Below are 24835 nucleotides of genomic sequence, written 5' to 3'. Positions count from 1 at the left end.
AGTTTCGGTCGTGTCAGAACAGTGCAGCTGAAATTGGGCGCTCCCGAGACCTGAGTAAGCACGCTAGATTTATGCAACGCCAGCTGGATTCCTATGCATGCTGGCTATAGCGGCCGCGCAGAGCGAATGTTTCGGTCGTGTCAGAACAGTGCAGCTGAAATTGGGCGCTCCCGAGACCTGAGTAAGCACGCTAGATTTATGCAACGCCTGCCGGATTCCTAGGCATGCTGGCTATAGCGGCCGCGCAGAGCGAAAGTTTTGGTCGTGTCAGAACAGTGCAGCTGAAATTGGGCGCTCCCGAGACCTGAGTAAGCACGCTAGATTTATGCAACGCCAGCCGGATTCTTATGCATGCTGGCTATAGCGGCCGCGCAGAGCGAAAGTTTCGGTCGTGTCAGAACAGTGCAGCTGAAATTGGGCGCTCCCGAGACATGAGTAAGCACGCTAGATTTATGCAACGCCTGCCGGATTCATATGCATGCTGGCTATAGCGGCCGCGCAGAGCGAATGTTTCGGTCGTGTCAGAACAGTGCAGCTGAAATTGGGCGCTCCCGAGACCTGAGTAAGCACGCTAGATTTATGCAACGCCTGCCGAATTCGTATGCATGCCGGCAATAGCGGCCGCGCAGAGCGAAAGTTTCGGTCGTGTCAGAACAGTGCAGCTGAAATTGGGCGCTCCCGAGACCTGAGTAAGCACGCTAGATTTATGCAACGCCTGCCGGATTCCTATGCATGCTGGCTATAGCGGCCACGCAGAGCGAGAGTTTCGGTCGTGTCAGAACAGTGCAGCTGAAATTGGTTGCTCCCGAGACATGAGTAAGCACGCTAGATTTATGCAACGCCTGCCGGATTCGTATGCATGCCCGCTATAGCGGCCGCGCAGAGCGAAAGTTTCGGTCGTGTCAGAACAGTGCAGCTGAAATATGGCGCTCCCGAGACCTGAGTAAGCACGCTAGATTTATGCAACGCCTGCCGGATTCCTATGCATGCTGGCTATAGCGGCCGCGCAGAGCGAAAGTTTCGGTCGTGTCAGAACAGTGCAGCTGAAATTGGGCGCTCCCGAGACCTGAGTAAGCACGCTAGATTTATGCAACGCCAGCTGGATTCCTATGCATGCTGGCTATAGCGGCAGCGCAGAGCGAAAGTTTCGGTCGTGTCAGAACAGTGCAGCTGAAATTGGGCGCTCCCGAGACCTGAGTAAGCACGCTAGATTTATGCAACATCTGCCAGATTCCTATGCAGGCTGGCTATAGCGACCGCGCAGAGCGAAAGTTTCGGTCGTGTCAGAGCAGTGCAGCTGAAATTGGGCGCTCCCGAGACCTGAGTAAGCACGCTAGATTTATGCAACGGCAGCCGGATTCCTATGCATGCTGGCTATAGCGGCCGCGCAGAGCGAAAGTTTCGGCCGTGTCAGAACAGTGCAGCTGAAATTGGGCGCTCCCGAGACCTGAGTAAGCACGCTAGATTTATGCGACGCCTGCCGGATTCCTATGCATGCTGGCTATAGCGGCCGCGCAGAGCGAAAGTTTCGGTCGTGTCATAACAGTGCAGCTGAAATTGGGCGCTCCCGAGACCTGAGTAAGCACGCTAGATTTATGCAACGCCAGCCGGATTCCTATGCATGCTGGCTATAGCGGCCGCGCAGAGCGAAAGTTTCGGTCGTGTCAGAACAGTGCAGCTGAAATTGGGCGCTCCTGAGACCTGAGTAAGCACGCTAGATTTATGCAACGCCTGCCGGATTCCTATGCATGCTGGCTATAGCGGCCGCGCAGAGCGAAAGTTTCGGTCGTGTCAGAACAGTGCCGCTGAAATTGGGCGCTCCCGAGGCCTGAGTAAGCACGCTAGATTTATGCAACGCCTGCCGGATTCCTATGCATGCTGGCTATAGCGGCCGCGCAGAGCGAAAGTTTCGGTCGTGTCAGAACAGTGCCGCTGAAATTGGGCGCTCCCGAGGCTTGAGTAAGCACGCTAGATTTATGCAACGCCAGCCGGATTCCTATGCATGCTGGCTGTAGTGGCCGCGCAGAGCGAAAGCTTCAGTCGTGTCAGAACAGTGCAGCTGAAATTGGGCGCTCCCGAGACCTGAGTAAGCACGCTAGATTTATGCAACGCCTGCCGGATTCCTATGCATGCTGGCTATAGCGGCCGCGCAGAGCGAAAGTTTCGGTCGTGTCAGAACAGTGCAGCTGAAATTGGGCGCTCCCGAGACCTGAGTAAGCACGCTAGATTTATGCAACGCCAGCCGGATTCCTATGCATGCTGGCTATAGTGGCCGCGCAGAGCGAAAGTTTCGGTCGTGTCAGAACAGTGCCGCTGAAATTGGGCGCTCCCGAGGCCTGAGTAAGCACGCTAGATTTATGCAACGCCTGCCGGATTCCTATGCATGCTGGCTATAGCGGCCGCGCAGAGCGAAAGTTTCGGTCGTGTCAGAACAGTGCAGCTGAAATTGGGCGCTCCCGAGACCAGAGTAAGCACGCTAGATTTATGCAACGCCAGCCGGATTCCTATGCATGCTGGCTATAGTGGCCGCGCAGAGCGAAAGTTTCGGTCGTGTCAGAACAGTGCCGCTGAAATTGGGCGCTCCCGAGGCCTGAGTAAGCACGCTAGATTTATGCAACGCCTGCCGGATTCCTATGCATGCTGGCTATAGCGGCCGCGCAGAGCGAAAGTTTCGGTCGTGTCAGAACAGTGCAGCTGAAATTGGGCGCTCCCGAGACCTGAGTAAGCACGCTAGATTTATGCAACGCCAGCCGCATTCCTATGCATGCTGGCTATAGTGGCCGCGCAGAGCGAAAGTTTCGGTCGTGTCAGAACAGTGCCGCTGAAATTGGGCGCTCCCGAGGCCTGAGTAAGCACGCTAGATTTATGCAACGCCTGCCGGATTCCTATGCATGCTGGCTATAGCGGCCGCGCAGAGCGAAAGTTTCGGTCGTGTCAGAACAGTGCAGCTGAAATTGGGCGCTCCCGAGACCAGAGTAAGCACGCTAGATTTATGCAACGCCAGCCGGATTCCTCTGCATGCTGGCTATAGTGGCCGCGCAGAGCGAAAGTTTCGGTCGTGTCAGAACAGTGCCGCTGAAATTGGGCGCTCCCGAGGCCTGAGTAAGCACGCTAGATTTATGCAACGCCTGCCGGATTCCTATGCATGCTGGCTATAGCGGCCGCGCAGAGCGAAAGTTTCGGTCGTGTCAGAACAGTGCAGCTGAAATTGGGCGCTCCCGAGACCTGAGTAAGCACGCTAGATTTATGCAACGCCAGCCGGATTCCTATGCATGCTGGCTATAGTGGCCGCGCAGAGCGAAAGTTTCGGTCGTGTCAGAACAGTGCCGCTGAAATTGGGCGCTCCTGAGACCTGAGTAAGCACGCTAGATTTATGCAACGCCTGCCGGATTCCTATGCATGCTGGCTATAGCGGCCGCGCAGAGCGAAAGTTTCGGTCGTGTCAGAACAGTGCCGCTGAAATTGGGCGCTCCCGAGGCCTGAGTAAGCACGCTAGATTTATGCAACGCCTGCCGGATTCCTATGCATGCTGGCTATAGCGGCCGCGCAGAGCGAAAGTTTCGGTCGTGTCAGAACAGTGCCGCTGAAATTGGGCGCTCCCGAGGCCTGAGTAAGCACGCTAGATTTATGCAACGCCTGCCGGATTCCTATGCATGCTGGCTATAGCGGCCGCGCAGAGCGAAAGTTTCGGTCGTGTCAGAACAGTGCCGCTGAAATTGGGCGCTCCCGAGGCTTGAGTAAGCACGCTAGATTTATGCAACGCCTGCCGGATTCCTATGCATGCTGGCTATAGCGGCCGCGCAGAGCGAAAGTTTCGGTCGTGTCAGAACAGTGCAGCTGAAATTGGGCGCTCCCGAGACCAGAGTAAGCACGCTAGATTTATGCAACGCCAGCCGGATTCCTAAGCATGCTGGCTATAGCGGCCGCGCAGAGCGAAAGTTTCGGTCGTGTCAGAACAGTGCAGCTGAAATTGGGCGCTCCCGAGACCTGAGTAAGCACGCTAGATTTATGCAACGCCAGCCGGATTCCTATGCATGCTGGCTGTAGTGGCCGCGCAGAGCGAAAGCTTCAGTCGTGTCAGAACAGTGCAGCTGAAATTGGGCGCTCCCGAGACCTGAGTAAGCACGCTAGATTTATGCAACGCCTGCCGGATTCCTATGCATGCTGGCTATAGCGGCCGCGCAGAGCGAAAGTTTCGGTCGTGTCAGAACAGTGCAGCTGAAATTGGGCGCTCCCGAGACGTGAGTAAGCACGCTAGATTTATGCAACGCCAGCCGGATTCCTATGCATGCTGGCTATAGTGGCCGCGCAGAGCGAAAGTTTCGGTCGTGTCAGAACAGTGCCGCTTAAATTGGGCGCTCCCGAGGCCTGAGTAAGCACGCTAGATTTATGCAACGCCTGCCGGATTCCTATGCATGCTGGCTATAGCGGGCGCGCAGAGCGAAAGTTTCGGTCGTGTCAGAACAGTGCAGCTGAAATTGGGCGCTCCCGAGACATGAGTAAGCACGCTAGATTTATGCAACGCCAGCCGGATTCCTATGCATGCTGGCTATAGTGGCCGCGCAGAGCGAAAGTTTCGGTCGTGTCAGAACAGTGCCGCTGAAATTGGGCGCTCCTGAGACCTGAGTAAGCACGCTAGATTTATGCAACGCCTGCCGGATTCCTATGCATGCTGGCTATAGCGGCCGCGCAGAGCGAAAGTTTCGGTCGTGTCAGAGCAGTGCAGCTGAAATTGGGCGCTCCCGAGACCTGAGTAAGCACGCTAGATTTATGCAACGGCAGCCGGATTCCTATGCATGCTGGCTATAGCGGCCGCGCAGAGCGAAAGTTTCGGCCGTGTCAGAACAGTGCAGCTGAAATTGGGCGCTCCCGAGACCTGAGTAAGCACGCTAGATTTATGCAACGCCTGCCGGATTCCTATGCATGCTGGCTATAGCGGCCGCGCAGAGCGAAAGTTTCGGTCGTGTCATAACAGTGCAGCTGAAATTGGGCGCTCCCGAGACCTGAGTAAGCACGCTAGATTTATGCAACGCCAGCCGGATTCCTATGCATGCTGGCTATAGCGGCCGCGCAGAGCGAAAGTTTCGGTCGTGTCAGAACAGTGCAGCTGAAATTGGGCGCTCCTGAGACCTGAGTAAGCACGCTAGATTTATGCAACGCCTGCCGGATTCCTATGCATGCTGGCTATAGCGGCCGCGCAGAGCGAAAGTTTCGGTCGTGTCAGAACAGTGCCGCTGAAATTGGGCGCTCCCGAGGCCTGAGTAAGCACGCTAGATTTATGCAACGCCTGCCGGATTCCTATGCATGCTGGCTATAGCGGCCGCGCAGAGCGAAAGTTTCGGTCGTGTCAGAACAGTGCCGCTGAAATTGGGCGCTCCCGAGGCTTGAGTAAGCACGCTAGATTTATGCAACGCCTGCCGGATTCCTATGCATGCTGGCTATAGCGGCCGCGCAGAGCGAAAGTTTCGGTCGTGTCAGAACAGTGCAGCTGAAATTGGGCGCTCCCGAGACCTGAGTAAGCACGCTAGATTTATGCAACGCCAGCCGCATTCCTATGCATGCTGGCTATAGTGGCCGCGCAGAGCGAAAGTTTCGGTCGTGTCAGAACAGTGCCGCTGAAATTGGGCGCTCCCGAGGCCTGAGTAAGCACGCTAGATTTATGCAACGCCTGCCGGATTCCTATGCATGCTGGCTATAGCGGCCGCGCAGAGCGAAAGTTTCGGTCGTGTCAGAACAGTGCCGCTGAAATTGGGCGCTCCCGAGGCCTGAGTAAGCACGCTAGATTTATGCAACGCCTGCCGGATTCCTATGCATGCTGGCTATAGCGGCCGCGCAGAGCGAAAGTTTCGGTCGTGTCAGAACAGTGCCGCTGAAATTGGGCGCTCCCGAGGCCTGAGTAAGCACGCTAGATTTATGCAACGCCTGCCGGATTCCTATGCATGCTGGCTATAGCGGCCGCGCAGAGCGAAAGTTTCGGTCGTGTCAGAACAGTGCCGCTGAAATTGGGCGCTCCCGAGGCTTGAGTAAGCACGCTAGATTTATGCAACGCCTGCCGGATTCCTATGCATGCTGGCTATAGCGGCCGCGCAGAGCGAAAGTTTCGGTCGTGTCAGAACAGTGCAGCTGAAATTGGGCGCTCCCGAGACCAGAGTAAGCACGCTAGATTTATGCAACGCCAGCCGGATTCCTAAGCATGCTGGCTATAGCGGCCGCGCAGAGCGAAAGTTTCGGTCGTGTCAGAACAGTGCAGCTGAAATTGGGCGCTCCCGAGACCTGAGTAAGCACGCTAGATTTATGCAACGCCAGCCGGATTCCTATGCATGCTGGCTGTAGTGGCCGCGCAGAGCGAAAGCTTCAGTCGTGTCAGAACACTGCAGCTGAAATTGGGCGCTCCCGAGACCTGAGTAAGCACGCTAGATTTATGCAACGCCTGCCGGATTCCTATGCATGCTGGCTATAGCGGCCGCGCAGAGCGAAAGTTTCGGTCGTGTCAGAACAGTGCAGCTGAAATTGGGCGCTCCCGAGACCTGAGTAAGCACGCTAGATTTATGCAACGCCAGCCGGATTCCTATGCATGCTGGCTATAGTGGCCGCGCAGAGCGAAAGTTTCGGTCGTGTCAGAACAGTGCCGCTTAAATTGGGTGCTCCCGAGGCCTGAGTAAGCACGCTAGATTTATGCAACGCCTGCCGGATTCGTATGCATGCCGGCTATAGCGGCCGCGCAGAGCGAGAGTTTCGGTCGTGTCAGAACAGTGCAGCTGAAATTGGTTGCTCCCGAGACATGAGTAAGCACGCTAGATTTATGCGACGCCTGCCGGATTCCTATGCATCCTGGCTATAGCGGCCGCGCAGAGCGAAAGTTTCGATCGTGTCACAACAGTGCAGCTGAAATTGGGCGCTCCCGAGACCTGAGTAAGCACGCTAGATTTATGCAACGCCAGCTGGATTCCTATGCATGCTGGCTATAGCGGCCGCGCAGAGCGAAAGTTTCGGTCGTGTCAGAACAGTGCAGCTGAAATTGGGTGCTCCCGAGACCTGAGTAAGCACGCTAGATTTATGCAACGCCTGCCGGATTCGTATGCATGCCGGCTATAGCGGCCACGCAGAGCGAGAGTTTCGGTCGTGTCAGAACAGTGCAGCTGAAATTGGTTGCTCCCGAGACATGAGTAAGCACGCTAGATTTATGCGACGCCTGCCGGATTCCTATGCATCCTGGCTATAGCGGCCGCGCAGAGCGAAAGTTTCGATCGTGTCACAACAGTGCAGCTGAAATTGGGCGCTCCCGAGACCTGAGTAAGCACGCTAGATTTATGCAACGCCAGCTGGATTCCTATGCATGCTGGCTATAGCGGCCGCGCAGAGCGAAAGTTTCGGTCGTGTCAGAACAGTGCAGCTGAAATTGGGCGCTCCCGAGACCTGAGTAAGCACGCTAGATTTATGCAACGCCTGCCGGATTCCTATGCATGCTGGCTATAGCGGCCGCGCAGAGCGAAAGTTTCGGTCGTGTCAGAACAGTGCAGCTGAAATTGGGCGCTCCCGAGACCTGAGTAAGCACGCTAGATTTATGCAACGCCAGCTGAATTCCTATGCATGCTGGCTATAGCGGCCGCGCAGAGCGAAAGTTTCGGTCGTGTCAGAACAGTGCAGCTGAAATTGGGCGCTCCCGAGACCTGAGTAAGCACGCTAGATTTATGCAACGCCTGCCGGATTCGTATGCATGCCGGCTATAGCGGCCGCGCAGAGCGAAAGTTTCGGTCGTGTCAGAACAGTGCAGCTGAAACTGGGCGCTCCCGAGACCTGAGTAAGCACGCTAGATTTATGCAACGCCTGCCGGATTCCTATGCATGCTGGCTATAGCGGCCGCGCAGAGCGAAAGTTTCGGTCGTGTCAGAACAGTGCAGCTGAAATTGGGCGCTCCCGAGACCTGAGTAAGCACGCTAGATTTATGCAACGCCAGCTGGATTCCTATGCATGCTGGCTATAGCGGCCGCGCAGAGCGAATGTTTCGGTCGTGTCAGAACATTGCAGCTGAAATTGGGCGCTCCCGAGACCTGAGTAAGCACGCTAGATTTATGCAACGCCTGCCGGATTCCTATGCATGCTGGCTATAGCGGCCGCGCAGAGCGAAAGTTTTGGTCGTGTCAGAACAGTGCAGCTGAAATTGGGCGCTCCCGAGACCTGAGTAAGCACGCTAGATTTATGCAACGCCAGCCGGATTCCTATGCATGCTGGCTGTAGTGGCCGCGCAGAGCGAAAGCTTCAGTCGTGTCAGAACAGTGCAGCTGAAATTGGGCGCTCCCGAGACCTGAGTAAGCACGCTAGATTTATGCAACGCCAGCCGGATTCCTATGCAAGCTGGCTATAGTGGCCGCGCAGAGCGAATGTTTCGGTCGTGTCAGAACAGTGCAGCTGAAATTGGGCGCTCCCGAGACCTGAGTAACCACGCTAGATTTATGCAATGCCTGCCGGATTCGTATGCATGCCGGCTATAGCGGCCGCGCAGAGCGAAAGTTTCGGTCGGGTCAGAACAGTGCAGCTGAAATTGGCCGCTCCCGAGACCTGAGTAAGCACGCTAGATTTATGCAACGCCAGCCGGATTCCTATGCATGCTGGCTATAGCGGCCGCGCAGAGCGAAAGTTTCGGTCGTGTCAGAACAGTGCAGCTGAAATTGGGCGCTCCCGAGACATGAGTAAGCACGCTAGATTTATGCAACGCCTGCCGGATTCATATGCATGCTGGCTATAGCGGCCGCGCAGAGCGAATGTTTCGGTCGTGTCAGAACAGTGCAGCTGAAATTGGGGGCTCCCGAGACCTGAGTAAGCACGCTAGATTTATGCAACGCCTGCCGAATTCGTATGCATGCCGGCTATAGCGGCCGCGCAGAGCGAAAGTTTCGGTCGTGTCAGAACAGTGCAGCTGAAATTGGGCGCTCCCGAGACCTGAGTAAGCACGCTAGATTTATGCAACGCCTGCCGGATTCCTATGCATGGTGGCTATAGCGGCCACGCAGAGCGAGAGTTTCGGTCGTGTCATAACAGTGCAGCTGAAATTGGTTGCTCCCGAGACATGAGTAAGCACGCTAGATTTATGCAACGCCTGCCGGATTCCTATGCATGCTGGCTATATCGGCCACGCAGAGCGAGAGTTTCGGTCGTGTCAGAACAGTGCAGCTGAAATTGGGCGCTCCCGAGACATGAGTAAGCACGCTAGATTTATGCAACGCGTGCCGGATTCGTATGCATGCCGGCTATAGCGGCCGCGCAGAGCGAAAGTTTCGGTCGTGTCAGAACAGTGCAGCTGAAATTGGGCGCTCCCGAGACCTGAGTAAGCACGCTAGATTTATGCGACGCCTGCCGGATTCCTATGCATCCTGGCTATAGCGGCCGCGCAGAGCGAAAGTTTCGATCGTGTCACAACAGTGCAGCTGAAATTGGGCGCTCCCGAGACCTGAGTAAGCACGCTAGATTTATGCAACGCCAGCTGGATTCCTATGCATGCTGGCTATAGCGGCCGCGCAGAGCGAAAGTTTCGGTCGTGTCAGAACAGTGCAGCTGAAATTGGGCGCTCCCGAGACCTGAGTAAGCACGCTAGATTTATGCAACGCCTGCCGGATTCGTATGCATGCCGGCTATAGCGGCCGCGCAGAGCGAGAGTTTCGGTCGTGTCAGAACAGTGCAGCTGAAATTGGTTGCTCCCGAGACATGAGTAAGCACGCTAGATTTATGCGACGCCTGCCGGATTCCTATGCATCCTGGCTATAGCGGCCGCGCAGAGCGAAAGTTTCGATCGTGTCACAACAGTGCAGCTGAAATTGGGCGCTCCCGAGACCTGAGTAAGCACGCTAGATTTATGCAACGCCAGCTGGATTCCTATGCATGCTGGCTATAGCGGCCGCGCAGAGCGAAAGTTTCGGTCGTGTCAGAACAGTGCAGCTGAAATTGGGCGCTCCCGAGACCTGAGTAAGCACGCTAGATTTATGCAACGCCTGCCGGATTCGTATGCATGCCGGCTATAGCGGCCACGCAGAGCGAGAGTTTCGGTCGTGTCAGAACAGTGCAGCTGAAATTGGTTGCTCCCGAGACATGAGTAAGCACGCTAGATTTATGCGACGCCTGCCGGATTCCTATGCATCCTGGCTATAGCGGCCGCGCAGAGCGAAAGTTTCGATCGTGTCACAACAGTGCAGCTGAAATTGGGCGCTCCCGAGACCTGAGTAAGCACGCTAGATTTATGCAACGCCAGCTGGATTCCTATGCATGCTGGCTATAGCGGCCGCGCAGAGCGAAAGTTTCGGTCGTGTCAGAACAGTGCAGCTGAAATTGGGCGCTCCCGAGACCTGAGTAAGCACGCTAGATTTATGCAACGCCTGCCGGATTCCTATGCATGCTGGCTATAGCGGCCGCGCAGAGCGAAAGTTTCGGTCGTGTCAGAACAGTGCAGCTGAAATTGGGCGCTCCCGAGACCTGAGTAAGCACGCTAGATTTATGCAACGCCAGCTGAATTCCTATGCATGCTGGCTATAGCGGCCGCGCAGAGCGAAAGTTTCGGTCGTGTCAGAACAGTGCAGCTGAAATTGGGCGCTCCCGAGACCTGAGTAAGCACGCTAGATTTATGCAACGCCTGCCGGATTCGTATGCATGCCGGCTATAGCGGCCGCGCAGAGCGAAAGTTTCGGTCGTGTCAGAACAGTGCAGCTGAAACTGGGCGCTCCCGAGACCTGAGTAAGCACGCTAGATTTATGCAACGCCTGCCGGATTCCTATGCATGCTGGCTATAGCGGCCGCGCAGAGCGAAAGTTTCGGTCGTGTCAGAACAGTGCAGCTGAAATTGGGCGCTCCCGAGACCTGAGTAAGCACGCTAGATTTATGCAACGCCAGCTGGATTCCTATGCATGCTGGCTATAGCGGCCGCGCAGAGCGAATGTTTCGGTCGTGTCAGAACAGTGCAGCTGAAATTGGGCGCTCCCGAGACCTGAGTAAGCACGCTAGATTTATGCAACGCCTGCCGGATTCCTATGCATGCTGGCTATAGCGGCCGCGCAGAGCGAAAGTTTTGGTCGTGTCAGAACAGTGCAGCTGAAATTGGGCGCTCCCGAGACCTGAGTAAGCACGCTAGATTTATGCAACCCCAGCCGGATTCCTATGCATGCTGGCTATAGCGGCCGCGCAGAGCGAAAGTTTCGGTCGTGTCAGAACAGTGCAGCTGAAATTGGGCGCTCCCGAGACATGAGTAAGCACGCTAGATTTATGCAACGCCTGCCGGATTCATATGCATGCTGGCTATAGCGGCCGCGCAGAGCGAAAGTTTCGGTCGTGTCAGAACAGTGCAGCTGAAATTGGGCGCTCCCGAGACCTGAGTAAGCACGCTAGATTTATGCAACATCTGCCAGATTCCTATGCAGGCTGGCTATAGCGGCCGCGCAGAGCGAAAGTTTCGGTCGTGTCAGAGCAGTGCAGCTGAAATTGGGCGCTCCCGAGACCTGAGTAAGCACGCTACATTTATGCAACGGCAGCCGGATTCCTATGCATGCTGGCTATAGCGGCCGCGCAGAGCGAAAGTTTCGGCCGTGTCAGAACAGTGCAGCTGAAATTGGGCGCTCCCGAGACCTGAGTAAGCACGCTAGATTTATGCAACGCCTGCCGGATTCCTATGCATGCTGGCTATAGCGGCCGCGCAGAGCGAAAGTTTCGGTCGTGTCATAACAGTGCAGCTGAAATTGGGCGCTCCCGAGACCTGAGTAAGCACGCTAGATTTATGCAACGCCAGCCGGATTCCTATGCATGCTGGCTATAGCGGCCGCGCAGAGCGAAAGTTTCGGTCGTGTCAGAACAGTGCAGCTGAAATTGGGCGCTCCTGAGACCTGAGTAAGCACGCTAGATTTATGCAACGCCTGCCGGATTCCTATGCATGCTGGCTATAGCGGCCGCGCAGAGCGAAAGTTTCGGTCGTGTCAGAACAGTGCCGCTGAAATTGGGCGCTCCCGAGGCCTGAGTAAGCACGCTAGATTTATGCAACGCCAGCCGGATTCCTAAGCATGCTGGCTATAGCGGCCGCGCAGAGCGAAAGTTTCGGTCGTGTCAGAACAGTGCAGGTGAAATTGGGCGCTCCCGAAACCTGAGTAAGCACGCTAGATTTATGCAACGCCAGCCGGATTCCTATGCATGCTGGCTGTAGTGGCCGCGCAGAGCGAAAGCTTCGGTCGTGTCAGAACAGTGCAGCTGAAATTGGGCGCTCCCGAGACCTGAGTAACCACGCTAGATTTATGCAATGCCTGCCGGATTCGTATGCATGCCGGCTATAGCGGCCGCGCAGAGCGAAAGTTTCGGTCGGGTCAGAACAGTGCAGCTGAAATTGGCCGCTCCCGAGACCTGAGTAAGCACGCTAGATTTATGCAACGCCTGCCGGATTCCTATGCATGCTGGCTATAGCGGCCGCGCAGAGCGAAAGTTTCGGTCGTGTCAGAACAGTGCAGCTGAAATTGGGCGCTCCCGAGACCTGAGTAAGCACGCTAGATTTATGCAACGCCAGCTGGATTCCTATGCATGCTGGCTATAGCGGCCGCGCAGGGCGAATGTTTCGGTCGTGTCAGAACAGTGCAGCTGAAATTGGGCGCTCCCGAGACCTGAGTAAGCACGCTAGATTTATGCAACGCCTGCCGGATTCCTATGCATGCTGGCTATAGCGGCCGCGCAGAGCGAAAGTTTCGGTAGTGTCAGAACAGTGCAGCTGAAATTGGGCGCTCCCGAGACATGAGTAAGCACGCTAGATTTATGCAACACCTGCCGGATTCATATGCATGCTGGCTATAGCGGCCGCGCAGAGGGAATGTTTCGGTCGTGTCAGAACAGTGCAGCTGAAATTGGGCGCTCCCGAGACCTGAGTAAGCACGCTAGATTTATGCAACGCCAGCCGGATTCCTATGCATGCTGGCTGTAGTGGCCGCGCAGAGCGAAAGTTTCGGTCGTGTCAGAACAGTGCAGCTGAAATTGGGCGCTCCCCAGACCTGAGTAAGCACGCTAGATTTATGCAACGCCAGCCGGATTCCTATGCAAGCTGGCTATAGTGGCCGCGCAGAGCGAATGTTTCGGTCGTGTCAGAACAGTGCAGCTGAAATTGGGCGCTCCCGAGACCTGAGTAGCCACGCTAGATTTATGCAATGCCTGCCGGATTCGTATGCATGCCGGCTATAGCGGCCGCGCAGAGCGAAAGTTTCGGTCGGGTCAGAACAGTGCAGCTGAAATTGGCCGCTCCCGAGACCTGAGTAAGCACGCTAGATTTATGCAACGCCTGCCGGATTCCTATGCATGCTGGCTATAGCGGCCACGCAGAGCGAGAGTTTCGGTCGTGTCAGAACAGTGCAGCTGAAATTGGGCGTTCCCGAGACATGAGTAAGCACGCTAGATTTATGCAACGCCTGCCGGATTCGTATGCATGCCGGCTATAGCGGCCGCGCAGAGCGAAAGTTTCCGTCGTGTCAGAACAGTGCAGCTGAAATTCGGCGCTCCCGAGACCTGAGTAAGCACGCTAGATTTATGCAACGCCTGCCGGATTCCTATGCATGCTGGCTATAGCGGCCGCGCAGAGCGAAAGTTTCGGTCGTGTCAGAACAGTGCAGCTGAAATTGGGCGCTCCCGAGACATGAGTAAGCACGCTAGATTTATGCAACGCCTGCCGGATTCATATGCATGCTGGCTATAGCGGCCGCGCAGAGCGAATGTTTCGGTCGTGTCAGAACAGTGCAGCTGAAATTGGGCGCTCCCGAGACCTGAGTAAGTACGCTAGATTTATGCAACGCCTGCCGAATTCGTATGCATGCCGGCTATAGCGGCCGCGCAGAGCGAAAGTTTCGGTCGTGTCAGAACAGTGCAGCTGAAATTGGGCGCTCCCGAGACCTGAGTAAGCACGCTAGATTTATGCAACGCCTGCGGGATTCCTATGCATGCTGGCTATAGCGGCCACGCAGAGCGAGAGTTTCGGTCGTGTCAGAACAGTGCAGCTGAAATTGGTTGCTCCCGAGACATGAGTAAGCACGCTAGATTTATGCAACGCCTGCCGGATTCGTATGCATGCCCGCTATAGCGGCCGCGCAGATCGAAAGTTTCGGTCGTGTCAGAACAGTGCAGCTGAAATATGGCGCTCCCGAGACCTGAGTAAGCACGCTAGATTTATGCAACGCCTGCCGGATTCCTATGCATGCTGGCTATAGCGGCCGCGCAGAGCGAAAGTTTCGGTCGTGTCAGAACAGTGCAGCTGAAATTGGGCGCTCCCGAGACCTGAGTAAGCACGCTAGATTTATGCAACGCCAGCTGGATTCCTATGCATGCTGGCTATAGCGGCCGCGCAGAGCGAAAGTTTCGGTCGTGTCAGAACAGTGCAGCTGAAATTGGGCGCTCCCGAGACCTGAGTAAGCACGCTAGATTTATGCAACATCTGCCGGATTCCTATGCAGGCTGGCTATAGCGGCCGCGCAGAGCGAAAGTTTCGGTCGTGTCAGAGCAGTGCAGCTGAAATTGGGCGCTCCCGAGACCTGAGTAAGCACGCTAGATTTATGCAACGGCAGCCGGATTCCTATGCATGCTGGCTATAGCGGCCGCGCAGAGCGAAAGTTTCGGTCGTGTCAGAACAGTGCAGCTGAAATTGTGCGCTCCCGAGACCTGAGTAAGCACGCTAGATTTATGCAACGCCTGCCGGATTCCTATGCATGCTGGCTATAGCGGCCGCGCAGAGCGAAAGTTTCGGTCGTGTCAGAACAGTGCAGCTGAAATTGGGCGCTCCAGAGACCTGAGTAAGCACGCTAGATTTATGCAACGCCAGCCGGATTCCTATGCATGCTGGCTGTAGTGGCCGCGCAGAGCGAAAGTTTCGGTCGTGTCAGAACAGTGCAGCTGAAATTGGGCGCTCCCGAGACCTGAGTAAGCACGCTAGATTTATGCAACGCCAGCCGGATTCCTATGCAAGCTGGCTATAGTGGCCGCGCAGAGCGAAAGTTTCGGTCGTGTCAGAACAGTGCAGCTGAAATTGGGCGCTCCCGAGACCTGAGTAAGCACGCTAGATTTATGCAACGCCAGCTGGATTCCTATGCATGCTGGCTATAGCGGCCGCGCAGGGCGAATGTTTCGGTCGTGTCAGAACAGTGCAGCTGAAATTGGGCGCTCCCGAGACCTGAGTAAGCACGCTAGATTTATGCAACGCCTGCCGGATTCCTATGCATGCTGGCTATAGCGGCCGCGCAGAGCGAAAGTTTCGGTAGTGTCAGAACAGTGCAGCTGAAATTGGGCGCTCCCGAGACATGAGTAAGCACGCTAGATTTATGCAACACCTGCCGGATTCATATGCATGCTGGCTATAGCGGCCGCGCAGAGGGAATGTTTCGGTCGTGTCAGAACAGTGCAGCTGAAATTGGGCGCTCCCGAGACCTGAGTAAGCACGCTAGATTTATGCAACGCCAGCCGGATTCCTATGCATGCTGGCTGTAGTGGCCGCGCAGAGCGAAAGTTTCGGTCGTGTCAGAACAGTGCAGCTGAAATTGGGCGCTCCCCAGACCTGAGTAAGCACGCTAGATTTATGCAACGCCAGCCGGATTCCTATGCAAGCTGGCTATAGTGGCCGCGCAGAGCGAATGTTTCGGTCGTGTCAGAACAGTGCAGCTGAAATTGGGCGCTCCCGAGACCTGAGTAGCCACGCTAGATTTATGCAATGCCTGCCGGATTCGTATGCATGCCGGCTATAGCGGCCGCGCAGAGCGAAAGTTTCGGTCGGGTCAGAACAGTGCAGCTGAAATTGGCCGCTCCCGAGACCTGAGTAAGCACGCTAGATTTATGCAACGCCTGCCGGATTCCTATGCATGCTGGCTATAGCGGCCACGCAGAGCGAGAGTTTCGGTCGTGTCAGAACAGTGCAGCTGAAATTGGGCGTTCCCGAGACATGAGTAAGCACGCTAGATTTATGCAACGCCTGCCGGATTCGTATGCATGCCGGCTATAGCGGCCGCGCAGAGCGAAAGTTTCCGTCGTGTCAGAACAGTGCAGCTGAAATTCGGCGCTCCCGAGACCTGAGTAAGCACGCTAGATTTATGCAACGCCTGCCGGATTCCTATGCATGCTGGCTATAGCGGCCGCGCAGAGCGAAAGTTTCGGTCGTGTCAGAACAGTGCAGCTGAAATTGGGCGCTCCCGAGACATGAGTAAGCACGCTAGATTTATGCAACGCCTGCCGGATTCATATGCATGCTGGCTATAGCGGCCGCGCAGAGCGAATGTTTCGGTCGTGTCAGAACAGTGCAGCTGAAATTGGGCGCTCCCGAGACCTGAGTAAGTACGCTAGATTTATGCAACGCCTGCCGAATTCGTATGCATGCCGGCTATAGCGGCCGCGCAGAGCGAAAGTTTCGGTCGTGTCAGAACAGTGCAGCTGAAATTGGGCGCTCCCGAGACCTGAGTAAGCACGCTAGATTTATGCAACGCCTGCGGGATTCCTATGCATGCTGGCTATAGCGGCCACGCAGAGCGAGAGTTTCGGTCGTGTCAGAACAGTGCAGCTGAAATTGGTTGCTCCCGAGACATGAGTAAGCACGCTAGATTTATGCAACGCCTGCCGGATTCGTATGCATGCCCGCTATAGCGGCCGCGCAGATCGAAAGTTTCGGTCGTGTCAGAACAGTGCAGCTGAAATATGGCGCTCCCGAGACCTGAGTAAGCACGCTAGATTTATGCAACGCCTGCCGGATTCCTATGCATGCTGGCTATAGCGGCCGCGCAGAGCGAAAGTTTCGGTCGTGTCAGAACAGTGCAGCTGAAATTGGGCGCTCCCGAGACCTGAGTAAGCACGCTAGATTTATGCAACGCCAGCTGGATTCCTATGCATGCTGGCTATAGCGGCCGCGCAGAGCGAAAGTTTCGGTCGTGTCAGAACAGTGCAGCTGAAATTGGGCGCTCCCGAGACCTGAGTAAGCACGCTAGATTTATGCAACATCTGCCGGATTCCTATGCAGGCTGGCTATAGCGGCCGCGCAGAGCGAAAGTTTCGGTCGTGTCAGAGCAGTGCAGCTGAAATTGGGCGCTCCCGAGACCTGAGTAAGCACGCTAGATTTATGCAACGGCAGCCGGATTCCTATGCATGCTGGCTATAGCGGCCGCGCAGAGCGAAAGTTTCGGTCGTGTCAGAACAGTGCAGCTGAAATTGTGCGCTCCCGAGACCTGAGTAAGCACGCTAGATTTATGCAACGCCTGCCGGATTCCTATGCATGCTGGCTATAGCGGCCGCGCAGAGCGAAAGTTTCGGTCGTGTCAGAACAGTGCAGCTGAAATTGGGCGCTCCAGAGACCTGAGTAAGCACGCTAGATTTATGCAACGCCAGCCGGATTCCTATGCATGCTGGCTGTAGTGGCCGCGCAGAGCGAAAGTTTCGGTCGTGTCAGAACAGTGCAGCTGAAATTGGGCGCTCCCGAGACCTGAGTAAGCACGCTAGATTTATGCAACGCCAGCCGGATTCCTATGCAAGCTGGCTATAGTGGCCGCGCAGAGCGAATGTTTCGGTCGTGTCAAAACAGTGCAGCTGAAATTGGGCGCTCCCGAGACCTGAGTAACCACGCTAGATTTATGCAATGCCAGCCGGATTCGTATGCATGCCGGCTATAGCGGCCGCGCAGAGGGAAAGTTTCGGTCGGGTCAGAACAGTGCAGCTGAAATTGGCCGCTCCCGAGACCTGAGTAAGCACGCTAGATTTATGCAACGCCTGCCGGATTCCTATGCATGCTGGCTATAGCGGCCACGCAGAGCGAGAGTTTCGGTCGTGTCAGAACAGTGCAGCTGAAATTGGGCGCTCCCGAGACCTGAGTAAGCACGCTAGATTTATGCAACGCCTGCCGGATTCCTATGCATGCTGGCTATAGCGGCCGCGCAGAGCGAAAGTTTCGGTCGTGTCAGAACAGTGCAGCTGAAATTGGGCGCTCCCGAGACCTGAGTAAGCACGCTAGATTTATGCAACGCCAGCTGGATTCCTATGCATGCTGGCTATAGCGGCCGCGCAGAGCGAATGTTTCGGTCGTGTCAGAACAGTGCAGCTGAAATTGGGCGCTCCCGAGACCTGAGTAAGCACGCTAGATTTATGCAACGCCTGCCGGATTCCTATGCATGCTGGCTATAGCGGCCGCGCAGAGCGAAAGTTTCGGTCGTGTCAGAACAGTGCAGCTGAAATTGGGCGCTCCCGAGACATGAGTAAGCACGCTAGATTTATGCAACACCTGCCGATTCATATGCATGCTGGCTATAGCGGCCGCGCAGAGCGAATGTTTCGGTCGTGTCAGAACAGTGCAGCTGAAATTGGGCGCTCCCGAGACCTGAGTAAGCACGCTAGATTTATGCAACGCCAGCCGGATTCCTATGCATGCTGGCTGTAGTGGCCGCGCAGAGCGAAAGTTTCGCTCGTGTCAGAACAGTGCAGCTGAAATTGGGCGCTCCCGAGACCTGAGTAAGCACGCTAGATTTATGCAACGCCAGCCGGATTCCTATGCAAGCTGGCTATAGTGGCCGCGCAGAGCGAATGTTTCGGTCGTGTCAGAACAGTGCAGCTGAAATTGGGCGCTCCCGAGACCTGAGTAACCACGCTAGATTTATGCAATGCCTGCCGGATTCGTATGCATGCCGGCTATAGCGGCCGCGCAGAGCGAAAGTTTAGGTCGGGTCAGAACAGTGCAGCTGAAATTGGCCGCTCCCGAGACCTGAGTAAGCACGCTAGATTTATGCAACGCCTGCCGGATTCCTATGCATGCTGGCTATAGCGGCCACGCAGAGCGAGAGTTTCGGTCGTGTCAGAACAGTGCAGCTGAAATTGGGCGTTCCCGAGACATGAGTAAGCACGCTAGATTTATGCAACGCCTGCCGGATTCGTATGCATGCCGGCTATAGCGGCCGCGCAGAGCGAAAGTTTCCGTCGTGTCAAAACAGTGCAGCTGAAATTGGGCGCTCCCGAGACCTGAGTAAGCACGCTAGATTTATGCAACGCCTGCCGGATTCCTATGCATGCTGGCTATAGCGGCCGCGCAGAGCGAAAGTTTCGGTCGTGTCAGAACAGTGCAGCTGAAATTGGGCGCTCCCGAGACCTGAGTAAGCACGCTAGATTTATGCAACGCCAGCTGGATTCCTATGCATGCTGGCTATAGCGGCCGCGCAGAGCGAATGTTTCGGTCGTGTCAGAACAGTGCAGCTGAAATTGGGCGCTCCCGAGACCTGAATAAGCACGCTAGATTTATGCAACGCCTGCCGGATTCCTATGCATGCTGGTTATAGCGGCCGCGCAGAGCGAAAGTTTCGGTCGTGTCAGAACAGTGCAGCTGAAATTGGGCGCTCCCGAGACATGAGTAAGCACGCTAGATTTATGCAACGCCAGCCGGATTCCCATGCATGCTGGATATAGTGGCCGTGCCGAGCGAAAGTTTCGGTCGTGTCAGAACAGTGCAGCTGAAATTGGGCGCTCCCGAGACATGAGTAAGCACGCTAGATTAATGCAACACCTGCCGGATTCATATGCATGCTGGCTATAGCGGCCGCGCAGAGCGAATGTTTCGGTCGTGTCAGAACAGTGCAGCTGAAATTGGGCGCTCCCGAGACCTGAGTAAGCACGCTAGATTTATGCAACGCCTGCCGGATTCGTATGCATGCCGGCTATAGCGGCCGCGCAGAGCGAAAGTTTCGGTCGTGTCAGAACAGTGCAGCTGAAATTGGGCGCTCCCGAGACCTGAGTAAGCACGCTAGATTTATGCAACGCCTGCCGGATTCCTATGCATGCTGGATATAGCGGCCACGCAGAGCGAGAGTTTCGGTCGTGTCAGAACAGTGCAGCTGAAATTGGGCGCTCCCGAGACCTGAGTAAGCACGCTAGATTTATGCAACGCCAGCCGGATTCCTATGCATGCTGGCTATAGTGGCCGCGCAGAGCGAATATTTCGGTCGTGTCAGAACAGTGCAGCTGAAATTGGGCGCTCCCGAGACCTGAGTAAGCACGCTATATTTATGCAACGCCTGCCGGATTCCTATGCATGCTGGCTATAGCGGCCGCGCAGAGCGAAAGTTTCGGTCGTGTCAGAACAGTGCAGCTGAAATTGGGCGCTCCCGAGACCTGAGTAAGCACGCTAGATTTATGCAACGCCAGCCGGATTCCTATGCATGCTGGCTATAGCGGCCGCGCAGAGCGAATGTTTCGGTCGTGTCAGAACAGTGCAGCTGAAATTGGGCGCTCCCGAGACCTGAGTAAGCACGCTAGATTTATGCAACGCCTGCCGGATTCGTATGCATGCCGGCTATAGCGGCCGCGCAGAGCGAAAGTTTCGGTCGTGTCAGAACAGTGCAGCTGAAATTGGGCGCTCCCGAGACCTGAGTAAGCACGCTAGATTTATGCAACGCCTGCCGGATTCCTATGCATGCTGGATATAGCGGCCACGCAGAGCGAGAGTTTCGGTCGTGTCAGAACAGTGCAGCTGAAATTGGGCGCTCCCGAGACCTGAGTAAGCACGCTAGATTTATGCAACGCCAGCCGGATTCCTATGCATGCTGGCTATAGTGGCCGCGCAGAGCGAATATTTCGGTCGTGTCAGAACAGTGCAGCTGAAATTGGGCGCTCCCGAGACCTGAGTAAGCACGCTATATTTATGCAACGCCTGCCGGATTCCTATGCATGCTGGCTATAGCGGCCGCGCAGAGCGAAAGTTTCGGTCGTGTCAGAACAGTGCAGCTGAAATTGGGCGCTCCCGAGACCTGAGTAAGCACGCTAGATTTATGCAACGCCAGCCGGATTCCTATGAATGCTGGCTATAGCGGCCGCGCAGAGCGAAAGTTTCGGTCGTGTCAGAACAGTGCAGCTGAAATTGGGCGCTCCCGAGACCTGATTAAGCACGCTAGATTTAAGCAACGCCTGCCGGATTCCTATGCATGCTGGCTATAGTGGCCGCGCAGAGCGAAAGTTTCGGTCGTGTCAGAACAGTGCAGCTGAAATTGGGCGCTCCCGAGACCTGAGTAAGCACGCTAGATTTATGCAACGCCTGCCGAATTCGTATGCATGCCGGCTATAGCGGCCGCGCAGAGCGAAAGTTTTGGTCGTGTCAGAACAGTGCAGCTGAAATTGGGCGCTCCCGAGACCTGAGTAAGCACGCTAGATTTATGCAACGCCTGCCGGATTCCTATGCATGCTGGCTATAGCGGCCGCGCAGAGCGAAAGTTTCGGTCGTGTCAGAACAGTGCAGCTGAAATTGGGCACTCCCGAGACCTGAGTAAGCACGCTAGATTTATGCAACGCCAGCTGAATTCCTATGCATGCTGGCTATAGCGGCCGCGCAGAGCGAAAGTTTCGGTCGTGTCAGAACAGTGCAGCTGAAATTGGGCGCTCCCGAGACCTGAGTAAGCACGCTAGATTTATGCAACGCCAGCCGGATTCCTATGCATGCTGGCTGTAGTGGCCGCGCAGAGCGAAAGTTTCGGTCGTGTCAGAACAGTGCAGCTGAAATTGGGCGCTCCCGAGACCTGAGTAAGCACGCTAGATTTATGCAACGCCAGCCGGATTCCTATGCAAGCTGGCTATAGTGGCCGCGCAGAGCGAATGTTTCGGTCGTGTCAGAACAGTGCAGCTGAAATTGGGCGCTCCCGAGACCTGAGTAACCACGCTAGATTTATGCAATGCCTGCCGGATTCGTATGCATGCCGGCTATAGCGGCCGCGCAGAGCGAAAGTTTCGGTCGGGTCAGAACAGTGCAGCTGAAATTGGCCGCTCCCGAGACCTGAGTAAGCACGCTAGATTTATACAACGCCTGCCGGATTCCTATGCATGCTGGCTATAGCGGCCACGCAGAGCGAGAGTTTCGGTCGTGTCAGAACAGTGCAGCTGAAATTGGGCGTTCCCGAGACATGAGTAAGCACGCTAGATTTATGCAACGCCTGCCGGATTCGTATGCATGCCGGCTATAGCGGCCGCGCAGAGCGAAAGTTTCCGTCGTGTCAGAAGAGTGCAGCTGAAATTGGGCGCTCCCGAGACCTTAGTAAGCACGCTAGATTTATGCAACGCCTGCCGGATTCCTATGCATGCTGGCTATAGCGGCCGCGCAGAGCGAAAGTTTCGGTCGTGTCAGAACAGTGCAGCTGAAATTGGGCGCTCCCGAGACCTGAGTAAGCACGCTAGATTTATGCAACGCCAGCCGGATTCCCATGCATGCTGGATATAGTGGCCGTGCCGAGCGAAAGTTTCGGTCGTGTCAGAACAGTGCAGCTGAAATTGGGCGCTCCCGAGACATGAGTAAGCACGCTAGATTAATGCAACACCTGCCGGATTCATATGCATGCTGGCTATAGCGGCCGCGCAGAGCGAATGTTTCGGTCGTGTCAGAACAGTGCAGCTGAAATTGGGCGCTCCCGAGACCTGAGTAAGCACGCTAGATTTATGCAACGCCTGCCGGATTCGTATGCATGCCGGCTATAGCGGCCGCGCAGAGCGAAAGTTTCGGTCGTGTCAGAACAGTGCAGCTGAAATTGGGCGCTCCCGAGACCTGAGTAAGCACGCTAGATTTATGCAACGCCTGCCGGATTCCTATGCATGCTGGATATAGCGGCCACGCAGAGCGAGAGTTTCGGTCGTGTCAGAACAGTGCAGCTGAAATTGGGCGCTCCCGAGACCTGAGTAAGCACGCTAGATTTATGCAACGCCTGCCGGATTCGTATGCATGCCGGCTATAGCGGCCGCGCAGAGCGAAAGTTTCGGTCGTGTCAGAACAGTGCAGCTGAAATTGGGCGCTCCCGAGACCTGAGTAAGCACGCTAGATTTATGCAACGCCTGCCGGATTCCTATGCATGCTGGATATAGCGGCCACGCAGAGCGAGAGTTTCGGTCGTGTCAGAACAGTGCAGCTGAAATTGGGCGCTCCCGAGACCTGAGTAAGCACGCTAGATTTATGCAACGCCAGCCGGATTCCTATGCATGCTGGCTATAGTGGCCGCGCAGAGCGTATATTTCGGTCGTGTCAGAACAGTGCAGCTGAAATTGGATGCTCCCGAGACCTGAGTAAGCACGCTATATTTATGCAACGCCTGCCGGATTCCTATGCATGCTGGCTATAGCGGCCGCGCAGAGCGAAAGTTTCGGTCGTGTCAGAACAGTGCAGCTGAAATTGGGCGCTCCCGAGACCTGAGTAAGCACGCTAGATTTATGCAACGCCAGCCGGATTCCTATGCATGCTGGCTATAGCGGCCGCGCAGAGCGAATGTTTCGGTCGTGTCAGAACAGTGCAGCTGAAATTGGGCGCTCCCGAGACCTGAGTAAGCACGCTAGATTTATGCAACGCCTGCCGGATTCGTATGCATGCCGGCTATAGCGGCCGCGCAGAGCGAAAGTTTCGGTCGTGTCAGAACAGTGCAGCTGAAATTGGGCGCTCCCGAGACCTGAGTAAGCACGCTAGATTTATGCAACGCCTGCCGGATTCCTATGCATGCTGGATATAGCGGCCACACAGAGCGAGAGTTTCGGTCGTGTCAGAACAGTGCAGCTGAAATTGGGCGCTCCCGAGACCTGAGTAAGCACGCTAGATTTATGCAACGCCAGCCGGATTCCTATGCATGCTGGCTATAGTGGCCGCGCAGAGCGAATATTTCGGTCGTGTCAGAACAGTGCAGCTGAAATTGGGCGCTCCCGAGACCTGAGTAAGCACGCTATATTTATGCAACGCCTGCCGGATTCCTATGCATGCTGGCTATAGCGGCCGCGCAGAGCGAAAGTTTCGGTCGTGTCAGAACAGTGCAGCTGAAATTGGGCGCTCCCGAGACCTGAGTAAGCACGCTAGATTTATGCAACGCCAGCCGGATTCCTATAAATGCTGGCTATAGCGGCCGCGCAGAGCGAAAGTTTCGGTCGTGTCAGAACAGTGCAGCTGAAATTGGGCGCTCCCGAGACCTGATTAAGCACGCTAGATTTAAGCAACGCCTGCCGGATTCCTATGCATGCTGGCTATAGTGGCCGCGCAGAGCGAAAGTTTCGGTCGTGTCAGAACAGTGCAGCTGAAATTGGGCGCTCCCGAGACCTGAGTAAGCACGCTAGATTTATGCAACGCCTGCCGAATTCGTATGCATGCCGGCTATAGCGGCCGCGCAGAGCGAAAGTTTTGGTCGTGTCAGAACAGTGCAGCTGAAATTGGGCGCTCCCGAGACCTGAGTAAGCACGCTAGATTTATGCAACGCCTGCCGGATTCCTATGCATGCTGGCTATAGCGGCCGCGCAGAGCGAAAGTTTCGGTCGTGTCAGAACAGTGCAGCTGAAATTGGGCACTCCCGAGACCTGAGTAAGCACGCTAGATTTATGCAACGCCAGCTGAATTCCTATGCATGCTGGCTATAGCGGCCGCGCAGAGCGAAAGTTTCGGTCGTGTCAGAACAGTGCAGCTGAAATTGGGCGCTCCCGAGACCTGAGTAAGCACGCTAGATTTATGCAACGCCAGCCGGATTCCTATGCATGCTGGCTGTAGTGGCCGCGCAGAGCGAAAGTTTCGGTCGTGTCAGAACAGTGCAGCTGAAATTGGGCGCTCCCGAGACCTGAGTAAGCACGCTAGATTTATGCAACGCCAGCCGGATTCCTATGCAAGCTGGCTATAGTGGCCGCGCAGAGCGAATGCTTCGGTCGTGTCAGAACAGTGCAGCTGAAATTGGGCGCTCCCGAGACCTGAGTAACCACGCTAGATTTATGCAATGCCTGCCGGATTCGTATGCATGCCGGCTATAGCGGCCGCGCAGAGCGAAAGTTTCGGTCGGGTCAGAACAGTGCAGCTGAAATTGGCCGCTCCCGAGACCTGAGTAAGCACGCTAGATTT

The sequence above is a fragment of the Amblyomma americanum genome, chromosome 1 (genome assembly GCF_052857255.1).
Source record: "Amblyomma americanum isolate KBUSLIRL-KWMA chromosome 1, ASM5285725v1, whole genome shotgun sequence".
NCBI lineage: Eukaryota > Metazoa > Arthropoda > Arachnida > Ixodida > Ixodidae > Amblyomma > Amblyomma americanum.
This window is presented reverse-complemented; position numbering follows the sequence as displayed.